Here is a 15,693-nt window from a genome sequence, read left to right on the forward strand (position 1 = left end):
TTGATCTAATTTTTCTATAATTATAGAAATATGTATAAAAGAATTGCACATGTTTAACATATATTGGATTACTTGCCATCTAAGGAAGGGGTAGGGAGAAAGGGGGAAAATTCGGAACACAAGGTTTTGCAAGGGTCAGTGTTGAAAAATTGTCCATGCATATGTTTTGAAAATAAAAAAGCTTTAAAAAAAAAAAAAAAAGAATAGGTTCACTATGAGGCTGGGCAGCTTTCTTTCAATTCATACTTGCAATTATCTTACTGAGTGTGTATTTAAATTTGTATATTTTCTTTTCCCTTGTAATATATCCTAGAAAATTCATTCTTTTGGTCTGATTTGTAGGGTAGGAAGAAAAGAAAGGAGTTGATCCCTAAATCAAGCAAAGTAGTTACAATAATAGTACAAGAAGGAAAGAAGATAATTAATGATCAGATACAATTGATCCCTAAATCCACAGAGCCAAGCTGACTCGGGAACTGAGGAAGTTCTGGAAGCACAGAATTTCCAGCTGGGATTGATCAATCAGGGAGGTTAAGAAAGTGATGAAAGGTGAAAGCCCTGGGGCCAAATGCAAAGATATACTGGATTTGAGATTTAGATTGACTACTAGGAGGATCTGGTGCCCAGAAAAGCTGACCTCTTGGCTCAACATGGCCTAAGCCTTGGGCCAAAAGGTAATAAGCAGTGATAGGACTATACAAAAAACCCAGACATGTTCACATACAATTCTGGTATGTGTATCTAACAATGCACATCCATGTCATGCATCCGTACATCAGAGCACATTTCCAACCTTTGGTCATGAGCATAGCATTGATGAAAAATCTTTCATATCTCAGTATCTGAGCCATAACATAATTTAAGGAAGAATAAGGAGCCTGAAGGGAAGGTGGGGATCAAGGATGGAGGAGAGGGGGTTGCAGAAGCTGTAGTTTGATCCAAATCCTTCTTGACTGTCATCTTTTTTCTTTTACACTCAAACTGATTTTTTAAATCTGATGCTTGATCTTTTTTTTTTACAGATGTTCTTATTTAATCCATTTTTTATTAACTCTGAATAATATTTTTTTTCAGATCCTTCACGTTCAGACATTATGCTTTTCTCCTTCCTACTCTCAACAGCCTCATTTCTTGCTCCAACATGTCATTCAGATTGCCCCTCATATCAAAAATCTTTCCCAGTGACCCAGAAAAATCACATAAACCAACCAAATGTAAAAGGGGGAAATGGAAGAGGAAAAAATATACTTTCCATTTGTTGGGATCAATCTGCTACTGAGGCATTACATTACATATGCAATGCAAGACAAGTGTGTGTCCATACATATGTGGCTGTGATGTATTTAACTCTCTTGAAGCTGTCTCTTCTTTTATCTTCCATGATATCACATGATACCTCTTCCATGGCGTCTCCTCTAGCTATTTTATAATCTCTAGCCCCAGCTCAGTAATTTTTAAATCTAGGATCAAGGACCACTCAGTCTTCCCTTTCCTGTTGCCTACTGAGCATCCCTGACCTAAATTCCCTTGTCAATTTAAACTCAACACCTCTAAAACAAAACTTATTTTTCTACCTTCCCCCCAAAGTAATTACCCCTCCTGACTTTTATTAATGATATTCATCATTTAGATTTAAAAATTTTTGAGTCTTTTTGGATTCTTTCTTCTCTAAAATTCTGGCAATTTTTTTATTTCTCTCTAAAACTTTGCTTAGAGATAAGTAGTGGTAGCATGGGTAGAGTGCTAAGCTTGAAATCAGGAAGACCTAAATTTCAAATTGGATCTTAGAAATTTAGCTTTGTGACTTCAGGGAAGGTATCTTAACCTCTATTTGCCTCAATTTTCTCATCAGTAAAACAGGAATAATAATAGCTCCCAGAGTTGTTGTAAAGCTCTCTACTGAAATAATATTTGTAAAGCACTTAGCACAGTGCCTAGCATATAGTAGGCATGAAATAGATGTTGATGCTTATTTTCTTTCTACCATCACAAGTATTACCCTAATTCCAACAACATCTGTTTATCGAAGACTTTATTTCCTTGTCTGGACTACTGCAATTATCTGATTTCTCTGCCTCTAGTGTTTTCCTTCACTAAACCACAGTCAAAGCCAGACTTCTGTTCTCCTTTTTAAAAACCTTCAAAGACTTCCTCAAAACCTAATTCCAAACTCTTTCAGTTGGCAAAAGGCCCCCTATTTTGGCCCCAAAGTACCTCTCCTTTATTTTCTATTGCCTGTCTACCCAAACACACTGCTCCAGTCAGATAATTTCAACTAATGGCCTCTGAATAGGCTTTGTTCTTTCCCACTGCTATTTAGGCTTTTGCTCATTCAATTTTCTCATTCTGAAATGCTTTCCTGCTTCATCTTTTTCTACCCAAACCATCCTCATCCTTAAAATGGGGATCCTTAACCATCCTTAAAATTCAAGTCTTATTGTCTTAAGAAGTCTTTCCTATCCTCAGTAGTCTGTCCCTCCTTTGATTTGATTCCAACAGTGTACATCTTGCAAATATTCATATTCTGCCATTTGGCAAATAATTACATAATTTCTTATATTGTTGATTTGGACAGTATCATAATTTGTACTTATACCTATATCTCAACTGAGAAATCTATCTGATACTTCTTTGAGTCCTATTTTTGACCTTCTTCCACACACAGACTTAACTTTCCTCAAACCAACACAATGCCTTCCTAGTAGTAACTGTTCGATAAACATATGTTGATTTGATTTGATTCTTTGTTAGTGCTAATCTCATGAGAAAAGCCCTCCACCAGTTAAGGCTATTCTACACTGAAAATCTTTCTGAGACTCTCCAATGTGCCCCTATCATGCCCTGTAATTTATAATTCTGTAGAGGTTTTGTCTACAACCAACAATGTCTATTGTCAGCATGAGCTGTCATCTGGATAGTGGGACAAATTAAAGTCTCATCATCCCTACTTGTGGGCAGGATACATTGGGCCCTAGATGTAGTGTATTTCTGTGAGTGATGAGGGTGAAATTCCTTCCTATTCCCAGATTACGTGGGAAGAAATTTGTGAAACATGGAACCTTAAGCCAAAAGGCCTGGAGGAGGCCAAAAGAGAATGGTTCTTCCCAAGGGGCAGCCTGACCTGCCCTATTGCCAGAATAGCTTGTAGCACCATCTGTATTGACTGAATTCTTCTCCTGGACACATCCATCCCTTGTCTTTTGCAACCACATGTGGTTGATTTTCTACAACAGATGGCTGAATCCAGCTGGCCAGGGAGTCAAAGATAGCCAGGAATTTGGGTCCCCTTTTCTTTCCCTACTGACAAATATCCTCCTTTGGGCTATTGGTTCTCAGAAACCAATCCTTAGACCAATGGTCTTCTAAGGCAAGGGTTCTTAACTTTTTGTATCATGAACCTTTTTTTTCGATCTCGTGATATTTAGGGACCTTTTCATAGAATAATGTTTTAGAGGTATGCAATAAAAGACATCACACTATAAAGAAAACCAAAGATGATATTTTTTCTCATCTAAATTCACAGTTCCCTTGATATCTATCCATGAATGACTGAGGAGATCTGTGAACCCCAATTTAAGAACTCCTGATCTAGGGTTATCCTATTTCTCATCTAGGCCAGACAGATCTATTCTGCACTAGATTACCTCCAAGGAATGAAATGTATCTGTGTTCTGGGACAGCAATCCTCCCTTGTCCGGTCTGTAGTTTCCCTAAAGAATAAGCAGCTCATTACCCTTCTCCTGAAAACTGTAACTGAATCATACCCTCAGGCTTCAGAGACAGCTTCAGTTAATGTAAAGAGCCAAAAAAGATGAGAGGTCCAAGAAACTTGGGATCTAGCCTGAGTCCTGCTAACTGACTGTGCAATTTTAATCTACTTACTTTCCCTCTCTGATTTGGATTGGTTTGGATGTCAAAGGTCCTTTCCAGTCCTCTGATTCCAATGACTTTCTCAATCAGTCTGGATAGAACTTGTGGTACATATTTCTTTCTTTCTATTTGCTTTTCAAAACTCGAGAGCATTTTGTTTCTAGTCATTCTCTTGAGGGGAGGGAGCTTTTCACCATTTTAGGTCATAGTCAGTGCCACTGAGAAGTACTGTAACCTCTGCCCACGAGCTTCCATGGGTTTCCTCCAGTATTTCCCAGAACACCCCTGCCCCAGGCCCCAGGGACTCCATAGCCGTTCATTTTCTTGACTCCTGCCAACATTTCTTGCTTCCAGAGCCAGGTGAAAAAGCAGTTTAGAATAACCCATCCTGGCACTTTCTCAGCACCTCCCCTGCCCCTGGCACATTCCAGGCATTTGGGCAGGACCCTGAGCATTAGAGAATTCCTCTCTTTCTTTCCTTAGCGTGGGTCCCCGTGTTGGCATGCCGACAGTCCAAAATATTTAAAGCAATCATAAATTTGAGTGAGTGAGCAAGCACAGGCTCTCAGGGCCAGGGCCTGGAAGAGACTGAGAGCTAAATTCTAGGCAAATGAGGAGGTGAAGCCAAATGGAAAATACCCTTCTAATAGCACTCATCATCATCAAAATCAGAAACCTCTATGAAGCTTCTATCTGTGTGTGCAAATGAACTGGGTGTGGAAAGACATGAATTAAGCACATAGTTTAAAATAAAACAAAACAAAACCCAAAAAAAGCAGACACAGACCTGTCAAAGCTATGTGAGTAGAATTTAAAGCCTGAATCAATCAACAAGCATTATGATGCTTGTTCTAGTGTCATGTCAAGAACCTTCACCTTTTGTCAGTCCATCAAAAAAACATTTATTAAGTGCCTACACTCGGCTAAAAGGACAGGAACACAAAGAAAGGAAAAAGACAACCCCTGATCTGGTGAAGCTTAGTCTAATGGTAGAGGCAACGTGCAAGTAGTTATGTGCAAACAAGCTATAGACAGAACAAAATGCAGATAAACAACAGTAGAAAGAGAGTAAAATTATGGTGAACTCAGAAAGGACTTTTGCTGAAGATAGCACCTGAAACTAGGAGGAAGAGCAGAGACCATAGTAGTGTCTTAGAAACTCTTAGAAGAGAAGTTCCTACATTGGGTTCTGTAAAAAGATCAGACTTCAGGAGGCCCATGAACTTGGACAGTAAAGAAAAATTTTCTTTTTCATGAACTTTATGCTTTCTTATATTATGCTTCCAAGAAAGGGGCTTCAACAAATTGCCAAAGGGCTCCAGGTCACAAAAAAAGGTTAAGAATTGGAAATTGAGTGGATCCTATCAATAGCGGAAAGGTTGAACAAGTTAGGGTATATGATCATAAGGGAATATTATTTTTCTATAAGAAATGATGAGCAGGCTGATTTCAGAGAAGTCTGGAAAGACTTATATGAAGTGATGCTAAATGAAGTGAGCAGAATCAGGAGAACATTGTACACAGTAATAACAAGATTATGTGATAAACTTGGCTCTTCTCAACAATGAGATGAATCCAAGGCAATTCCACTTGGGATAGAACGTGCCATCTGCCTCTAGAGAGAGAACTATGAAAACTGAATGTGAATCAAAACATATTTTCACCTTTTTTATAGGTTTTTTGTTTGTTCTTTCTCATGATTTTTCCCTTTATAGTTTGATTTTTTCTTGTCCAATATGACAAATATGGAAATATGTTTGAAAGGATTATACATGTTTAACTTATATCAGATTACTTACTGCCTTGGAGAGGGGGGAGGTAAGAGACAGAGGGAGAAAAATTTGGAACACCAAGTCTTACAAACATTGAATGTTGAAAACTATCTTTATATGTATTTGGGAAAATAAATTACTATTAAGGGTGAGGGAGAATCTAGTGTACATCTTCCCTCTGATCACTCCAGAGAATGTGAGGTTCCATAAGTCACTGAAACTATAGAAAAAAGCACTCCTGATAGGTTACAGGGATTGAAAACATTCTGAGCTTGAGATTCTAAGTGATGGATGAATAAACAAGGAAGTCCTAGAGAAATTCACAGGTCATCTTATGGACTAGCAAGAGACATGAGAAGCAAGTTAACTTCAATATGTCACTCTGATAAAGGTCTTTGAAGCACAATAGAAAGGATCTTTGATCTAGTCTGGTGGCTAAGAAGTCATCATTAGGGTTAAGGGGTAAGGATGATAACACGAGTAAAATGTCTAATGGATGCTATGTAAACTAACATTCAGTAATAATGGAAGGCAGTTCGATTATGGGGGGGAAAAAGCTTGTTACAAACAAGAATTTTTACTCCTAGAATCACCATTCAATATTTAGCAGGTCAAGTGATACAATGGAATATAGTTCGGGCATTCTCAGAATAAGAGAACCTGACTTTGAGACTATATTTTGCCACTTAAAACCTGTGTGTACAAACCCCACATTTACTTCCCTCTCCAGGACTCACTTTCCTGAATGATAGAGTTCGAACTAATATGGAAATATAAACTTTTTGTGGTTTTAAGATGAGGGGAGGGGAGAGAGGGAAGGAGAAAAATTTGGAACCCAAAATTTTGTAAAAATTAATGTTAAAACATATATTTCTACCATGTTTAACATATATTGGATTACTTGCCATCTAGGGGAGGGAGAGGAGAAGGGGGGGAAATTGAAATACAAGGTTTTACAAGGGTTAATGTTGAAAATTTATCTACGCATATGTTTTGAAAATAAAAAGCTTTAATTTAAAAAATGAATGTCAAAAATTATCTTTACAGGCAGCTAGGTGATAAAGTGGATAGAGCAGCCCCGAAGTCAGGAGGACCTGAGTTCAAATCTGGCCTCAGACACCAACACTTCCCTGGGCAAGTTACTTGACCCCTAATTGCCTCAGCAAAAAATAAAAAAAATAAAAAAAAAAATCTTTACATATAATTGAAAAAAATACTATAAAGAAATGATAGGATTCAGCTAGAATGTTCTCTTAAGTGATTTTCTAGCTCTATGATCTAGGGAAAGAATTACAGAATCAAAGATTCTCAGAATTGAGAGATTCCTGAGGTCCTCCACCCAAGCAAAAATCCCCTCTGTCATATTCCTGACAAGTCATCATCATGACTACTATCACAGGACACAACAGGTAATTATCCTTATATCATAGATATGACAAGTGGTCTTGATTACTACTACTACCTGTTGAAGACTTCAAGTGATTAGAAACTCATAATCTCTCAAGAAAGTCCATTCTACTTTCCTTATTGTTAGAAAAAATTTCCTTAAATATAGTTTTAAAAAAAATCTGCTTATCTTCACAGGTCCAGTTGTGCCTTGATCTAAATAAAGCAAGTTTCTTAAAATCATATAATCAAGAAAAATTTTCACAGGAGAAATTGAAATCAACAAGTTTTTCTTCAATGTCTACTGTATATCCTACCCTTTGTTAGGGCTATGAAGAGACAGAAAGAAAAAGCACAGTCCTTGCTTTTAAAGAACTCCAAAGAGAAGCAAACCTCCAAGATTCTTATTCTTTTTGTATGTAATCGATTCCTTTTGGGGGTCTGGCAAAGCTCATGCAGTAACATGACAATGCTTTCAAGTACATTAAGTCAAATAATAGGATAATAAAAAATTAAATTATATTGAAATATGATTATCAAAATGTAATAATAATAGCAGTAATAACTAGCATTTATTTAGTACTTTAGGGTTTGCAAAGAGCTTTACATATGCTCATGGACTTCAGAAGAAGAACCCCACATTTAGAAAATGACTGAAATCCTTCTAAAGCAACAGATAAGCAAATGTGGGACAGACGCTATAACTTATTAAGGAGGAAAATCCTGAATCAAGGGAAGATGAATGTAAGAACAGTCAAGAAATGCTCAATTTTCCCATTATTCAAGTATTATTTTTCAATCACACAGCATTTTAGAGAATTAATCTCTACATATTACTTTCTCTGCATTAAAAAGTAATGATTTTCAATCATTAGAGGTATTTAGGGAATGGTTGAATGACCACCTGTAGAAAAGATGGTAGAGTGGAATTTGTTGGGTTGAGTTAGATTGCTGCTGAGGTACTTTTCAACTCTGAGAGTTTGTGAATTCCTTTGTGAAGGAAGGAAACTGAAGGAAGAGAAAATTCTAACATTTGAAGAGACATAGAAGGAGGAAGAAAGTCTTGGACTCAGTCTTCCTCCTTCTATGTCTCTTATTGCTCAGCTCATATTGCTGGATCCATTCTCCCTCTCCCTGGTTTGTAATTTGAGATTGCTCCATGCAAAAATGATCTTATCCACTAATAAGTCAAATGGAAGTGAGATGTGAAAAACAACTCTAAATTAACAAAAGGTTGATGAAGAGAAAGTGTGATAGAGGTACGGAAACATGAAGAAAGTAAGTAGGGACATGCTATGAAGTGGGAAGAAGACCTGGGCTTAAGGCAGGACTTCACTACTTACAACTCAGTTTATCTCTCTAAGCCTGTTTTCATCTATAAAACGTGGATGATTCTTGAACTACCAGATTTACATGGTTGCTAAGAAAATAGTAAAATCTAAAATATCCTACAATCTGAACTGCATATTATTCTAGATTTAGGAAAATGTAATATAATGAAAAAAGAATAAGATTTGTGTTTTGGATGATGCCCTTAGTAGAAGATGGAGAATAGCTGTGATGACTTCTCCCTAGAACTGGCCTTTCATCTTTTTAGCCTATCTTTCAAATAGCCATCAAATTAACATTCCTAAAATTCAGGTCTGACCATGCTGCTCCTCTCCTCAAGAAGCTTTGATTGCTTCCTATTGCCAAACTAGTCAGCTTTAAACTGTTTTAAAAGTGTTTTTTAAATTGTTATTCATTGAACCCCTCACTCACAAGTAATACATTTCAATATACAAAGAACAAAGCAGAGAAGTATATTTGAAACATGAATTCATTATGTTCAGTTTGGAATTTTTAAAGTGCATTTTTAATTTAACACAATAGTAATAAAATTGCTTTCATTATGTTTCCTTCTCATTCTATTTTTAGCTGTATTTTTAATGTTTTATTTATTATGAATTTCCCCCCTCATCTCTATCATTATCTACAATCAACCCCTCATCAAAAAACCAGGGCCTTCCCTTAGTACAATTATGATGAAGCAAAATAAATGAACAGTTGGTCATGCCTGAAAATACATATCTCATTCTGCACCTCTAGTCCATCCTTTCTCTGTCAAGAATCCAGGTTGACATTTAAAGTCTTTCCCAACCTGGCTCCAACTTACTTTTCTGGGATGCTTGCATATTACTCCTCCTCATGTACTCTATACTCTATCCAAACTGGACTGGTTGCTTTTCCGCAGATATCTCTAGTCTGCATGACTTTGCACATGATGTCCTCTATCCTAGAATGCTTTCTTTCCTCACCTCCAAATCTTAAAATTGCTAGTTCCTTTTAAGAAAAATCTCACGGGGTCTTTTCTACTCCCTCCATTTGTTATTTCTCCCTAGCCAAAGTTTATTTGTATTAAAATCATAGATAATAGATTTAGAAGTGGGAGAGACCTTAGAGGTACTACGATACAATTTTTAAAAATTCATCTACTTATATTCTGAATTTAGCAACACAAATCAGATGGGCATTTCCATAAACATAATAGAACAAAATAAAATAGGATTGATTGTTCATTAAATTGCATATTTCTTTTATTTATAATTTTCTATATTATTATTGAATTATTATTAATTATTAATATAATATATTATTAAATTATATAATTGTAACCTAAGGCTAAGAGACCATTTGATAGGTTCTCCTCATTAGTGGAACTTGATTACTTAATGCCCTTCTCTTGGGTGAGAGATAGAGTTTGATGGAAGCTTAGAAGAGAGCATGGTCTTCTGGTTTCCAACTTGGAGAAAAAAAGACATAAGGTTACAAATTTCCTTCAAGTCTCTGAAAGCATCTTTTTCTTCTTTTGCAAAAAGAAAGGCTTATATATATGCTCAAGAATGGGAGGAAGTTATTGCATCAATCAGTTTTCTCAAGTCTTTCAAAGCCATGGCAACACTGGCTCAAAGGATAAGTGCATTTCATAATTGGATTGGTGGAGTGGGGTGAGGAGCAAAGGGAAGGTAGTTCCAAATTGCTTTCCAGAATAGCTGAACCAATTCAAAGTGCATTTGTTTTTCCATGCAAAGAGTGTAGAACAGACACTGCTTGAGAGCAGGTACTGTCTCATTTTGCCTTTGTACCTCCAGGGTCTAGTAAAGTATTTAACCCATTAATGTTGTTTGGTCATATTCAGTAGTCTGATTCTTTGTAACCCACTTTGGAGTTTTGTGTTTGTTTGTTTGTTTTTGGCAAAGATTTTGGAATGATTTGCTATTTCTGTCTTCAACTCATTTTACAAATGAAAAAACTGAGACAAACTACATTGTTAGTGACTTGTCCAGGATCTCACAGCTTTGGTCTTAGGTCTTCCTGATCCAGCCTTAGCACTGTATCTGTATCTGTATATACTGTATAGCACTGTATCTGCTGGACATTTGACCCATAGCAGATGTCTATTAAACCCTCAATCAATATAATAGGGATCAATAGACTCTTCATTGTTGGGGAAGGAAGAATGGGAAAGATATCAACTATGGATGTGATTTGGAAAGGAAAGGTGTCCTGCAAAATGGAATATACATCATAAGTGGAATTCTGTCCTTTTCCATGAACAATTCCCCCAGTCTCTCTGGACTACTTAAACCAAATCCCTCAGACTGATGAGCAGCCTGTTTGAGAGTTGGAATTCTGACACCCTACTTCCCCCAACCACGGCAGTCACAGTCTTTCCTGAAGCTCTGCCCTAAGGAGCTCATGGCTGTGAAAGAAGATCACCAGCAGGAATTTTTTATAAAAACAAACAAAAACTCATCACGATCAGAATCTTTTCCAGTCCATAGAGTATTTCTACTCCAGTCCACTGTAAAAGGAGATATCAGTGTCCAAACCAATTTTTCCACCTGGCTTGAGAGTCAACAGTGATGGCCAGAGGAATTCACTTTCTCACATGAAATGGAGCTGAGCCCTGAGGAGGAACCTCTGATGATACAAAGCATTTTGATGGGTCAGTAACCAGGTCAATCACTCCCTTCTAGGCTCTTGGGCGCCTCGTGGATCCCAGCTGTCTAAAGAGTCCAAGGGAATTAATCATTAGTAAAAGAAGAGGGAGGGGGAACACTTGATTGGGTTAGATTAAGTAGTCTGTTCAATGAGTTTAGACATAAAAAGCTTCATTTTTAATTTATGTTCCAAGTGAGAAGTCTCCTTGACTTGCCTCAGAACCATCTGTGATTAATAATTAAGAGTCACAATTCTAGAACTTAGGAAAGTGGGTTCTAGAATTTGGAAAATGCAAGATCTTACTTTCAAAGATCCCAACCCATTTAATCAGAAAAGGTTTTGGAATACATAAATTCCCAGAAACCAGGAGATCTTAGGTTCATATAGGGTTCTAGGCAGCTCTCTGAGGTGACAGAAAAGATGCTGACCTGCATTGGTCAAGGGAGAGCCTAAAACTCAAGAGTTTTTTTATATAAATGAAATTTTATAGACCCACTTATACTACCTACAAGTTGTAAGGAAGGCTTTTATATGTGTGTACATACACACACACACACACACACACACATACACACACTTTAAAGTACCATGTGTAGAAATGTGAGTTTTTATTATTATTATTATTAATAATAATAATAGCTAATATTAATATAGCACTTTGGGTTTTCAAAAAACTTTACAAATATTATCTCATTTTAACCTTATAACAATGCTGAGATAAATGTTATTATGGTGCTATTATGTCATTTTACAAATGAGAAAACTGAGGAAGGAAAAGATTAAGTGATTTGCCTGGAGTCCACAGCTAGTAAGTGTCTAAGTCTGGATGTGAATTCAGGTCTTCTAACATCCTATCCACAATACCACTTAGCTGCCTCTATGTAGAGGTGGTAAATATGGGTCCTAGAACACAAAGGAGGAGAAATATGGGTCCCATTTAGTAGGAAAGCAGAGTTGTTTTGCCTAATGGAAAGGAAAAGTCTCAGTGGATGTAGAATGGGTAAGACTGGCTAGGACAGGAGTAGGGACAGTAGAGACAAGATTATAAAGACTGAATTACATCAAACGTTGGGTCAATGGAACAGTGAAGAGCCTTTGGAGACCCAATGAAAGGGGATGGAGAGGTGCAGAGGAAGATGAAGAAAATGATTGTTCAAGTTTGACAGGCAATGGGGACAATGATGAATAGAGGATAGGGTGATGGTGTGAATGTGTCAGGGAACCAGGCTTTGGAGACAGGGAAATTCAGGAGCCACTGGGAAGAACAGGAGCTGAGAAGGTAGCTTTTCCATGAACATAGAATGAGGACTGACTGTAACAAATGAGGCAGCCTGCTTTTCCCATCAGATCTCAAGTATAGGGTTTCAACTCAGCTGATACCAAAACTTGTATTTTTTTTTTATTGTTTCCGTACCTTTTTTTCCAATAAACAGGGTGTACCATCTGCAAAATGTTAGTCAGAGGAAATAAAAACCAAGAGGAAATTACATTACAATGCCATAAGTCAATACGCTACACCTGGCACATCCTTTGAGACATATGCATCTTCACTTATATTAATATTAAAGGCTCGATTGCTTTCAAACTGCAAATTTCCCTCACTCAGTCAGATGGAGGAGCAATGCTAAGACCAGCTATGAAATGCTCATTTTTCTACCTTACCAAGCTTCTGTGCATTGCTTCTAAATGACATTTCTCCCGTGTCATAACAAATGATTATCAGGAGCAGACAAGGACATTCAGTGCAAAGTAAAATATGGCAGCATTCTTGGAAAAGAGAAAGCATTTTAAGTAAAGAAAATAAAGGGCCTCAAGTGGGCAAGCTGGAACTGCATAAGATGGATGCTAAAAACAAGCACTGTGATTTCCCTAACCCTTTCCATTCTTTCATCCTGCCTTTCTGTCTTAGCCTCTGCATTCTATATATCATTGTGAGATACAAGGAGAAGTGAGTCAGATGAAGGGGAAGACTACCTTGGAGGTTGGGAGTCCTTATTTCAAGGTCATATCTTAGTTAGTTTTGCAGAATAGAACAAATTGCTTCACCTCCCTATGCCTCAGTTTCCCCATTCATAAAATAAACCTAGAGAACTTAGTATCCATTCCACCTCTACTGATAAATTGCCACTCCAGGTCACCTACAATTATTGTGATAAACCAGTCTTGATTATCCAGTAATGCTTCCTATCATAAATTGAAATTGGTAAAAAAGTAGAAATATTCCAATCTAATAGTCTCATTTTGCAGATGAAGAAACAGAAGGCTAGAAAGCCTAAATGATCTTCCCAAGGATACATAAGTAGAAAGTGTCCAATTTATTCTTTCTACATCTTCCTGTGCTCTCTTATCCATATCGAAACAAAGTCAATTTTCTCCCAGACCTACTCCAGCTTTGTCTGCCCCTTCTCTACCCTATGTTTTTGAGTCTCATGCCCCCGATTTCCTTTTCAAAATAATTTTTAAAAATTATTTTCCTGTTACATGCAGAAACATTTTTTTTCTTGGTTACTCATGTACATTCATTTTTTCTACTTTTTTTTTTCTTGTGAATCAGGTTGGGAGAGAAAAATCAGAACAAAAGGGATAAACTATGAGAGGAAAAAAAAACAAAGAGGGGGAGAAATGAACATAGCATGAATTGATTTGTATTCAGTTTCTGTAATTCTCTTTCTGAATGTGGATGATGTTTTCCATCCAAAGATTACTGGGATTGCCTTAGATCACTGAACTGATGAAAAGAACCAAGTCTGTCATAGTTGATCATCACACAAACTTGCTGTTGCTGTATAAAATGTTTTTCCTGGTTCTTCTTCTTTCACTCAGTATCAGTTCATGTAAATCTTCCCAGGCCTTTCTAAAATTAGCCTTTTCCTCATTTTATAGAATAATCATATTCCATAACTTTCATATACCATAACTTGTTCAACCATTCCCCAGTTGATGGGCATCTACTCACTTTCGATTCTTTGTCTCCACAAAAAGAGCTGCTACAAACATTTTTGCACATGTGGGTCCTTTTCCCTCTTTTATGACATGCCCCCAGATTACTAACAAATTCTGCTTACTCCTTGAATTTTTCCATCCACATAACATTCTGCTGCCTAATTAAGAAGAAATCTGGCTTTAATCTATGGATGCTATATTCCTTTCAACCCTTTCCAATAGAAGCCTCTCTTCTAATATACCTAACTCACACTTGCCATGAGGAGAGTTGGGATTTTCCTTTTACCATTATTTATCCATGATATCTTTTCTTCAAGACAATCAGTTTGTATCATCTCTACCTCTCCCTTGTTGCTTAACCACCAAGTGCCTCATTTCTCAATTTTGGCATCTGACTCAAGACCTTTCCTTTCATATTATCATCTACCTTCATCCACAGATACTTCAGCATTCATCTTAATGACTTTGGTCACACAATTCTTCAGCTTCCTCAACTCCAATATTATTTTCCACCCTACTTAAGCTACAGAGCCAAACAATTCATGACTTAAGCCTCATCATGTCATGGGCCTGCTTCACCTCTAAGATACCAGACTTTGAAATTGCCCTCTTTATAATCAATGATATAACTGACATCTTTATACTTGTCACTATTCCTCATTCACTCTAAACCTGATCTTTACTCTTGTAATCAGAATACACAGATCTTGGAAGCCTCTTTTAAATAATAATCTCTCTGGGTGTTTTTGTACACAACAAGAAGTCTCCCTGGGGAACATTAGAAGTTGACTCATCTTTCAAGGGGCTCCAAGCTTTCTAAGAACACTCAAACTACAGAAACATCAAGCACAAGGAAGATTTTCTTGAAGGCATGTAAGGAACAAAGAAGGGTGATCATATCTCATCCTTTAAATAAAACAAAAGTTTTATCACTGATTCCTTCCATTGAACTCCATTTCTCTTCCCTCAGGAGATTCAGTGCCTGAAAATTCAAAGCACCAATTATTGAAGTCCCTGCCTTCTGCCCAGTTTTCACTGGCACTGAAGCTCTTGCAGGATCCTCTCCCCTCTTCTTTTGTAGTTTATAAACTCTTTTGTTTCTACTCTCTCTCTCCCAAACTTCATCCTCATCTCTCAGCACAGTGCTAGATCTCTAAGTCACTTGGCTGTTATGACTCCCCCATCTCCAGGTTTTATCCTGGAACTTCTTAGTGTTGGCAAGGCAGCCTGGTCACATCCTCCCTCCTCCTTCAAACTTCTCATAGCTGCTCAACCTGGAAGGTGCATCTCTTAGTTTGAAGCCTAAAAACACCAAGTTAGCAAATGTACCCATGTCTTTCTTCTACCACAATGGGGAAGAAGAAGATTTGAAAGTTTCTGGTGCCCTTATATCACGGATCATTGGGGTATATATGGCCACCATATTTTCATTGTAATTTCCAGTACCTGAGAACTTCTATTCCCTGGTCTGGCTTTTTTTGCCTCCCATCTTTATCTCATGCTCTCCCTTTATAATTCTCTGATATTATCTTAGAAATGCTTGCTATCCCCTGAACCAACCTGGGGAACCCCTCACTGGAAGAAGTCATGAAATCTTATTGATTTCATCCACTATAAATTTATACTTTCAAACCTTTGTTGCTGTTTGATAATTCTTGTCTGTTCTTATTAATTCCCTATCTCATTCCCCAAAGCAAAAGTTCTACTCTTTTTCTCTTCCTTCAGGTTTTTGCCTTTG

The sequence above is a fragment of the Sminthopsis crassicaudata genome, chromosome 3 (assembly GCF_048593235.1).
Source record: "Sminthopsis crassicaudata isolate SCR6 chromosome 3, ASM4859323v1, whole genome shotgun sequence".
Lineage (NCBI taxonomy): Eukaryota > Metazoa > Chordata > Mammalia > Dasyuromorphia > Dasyuridae > Sminthopsis > Sminthopsis crassicaudata.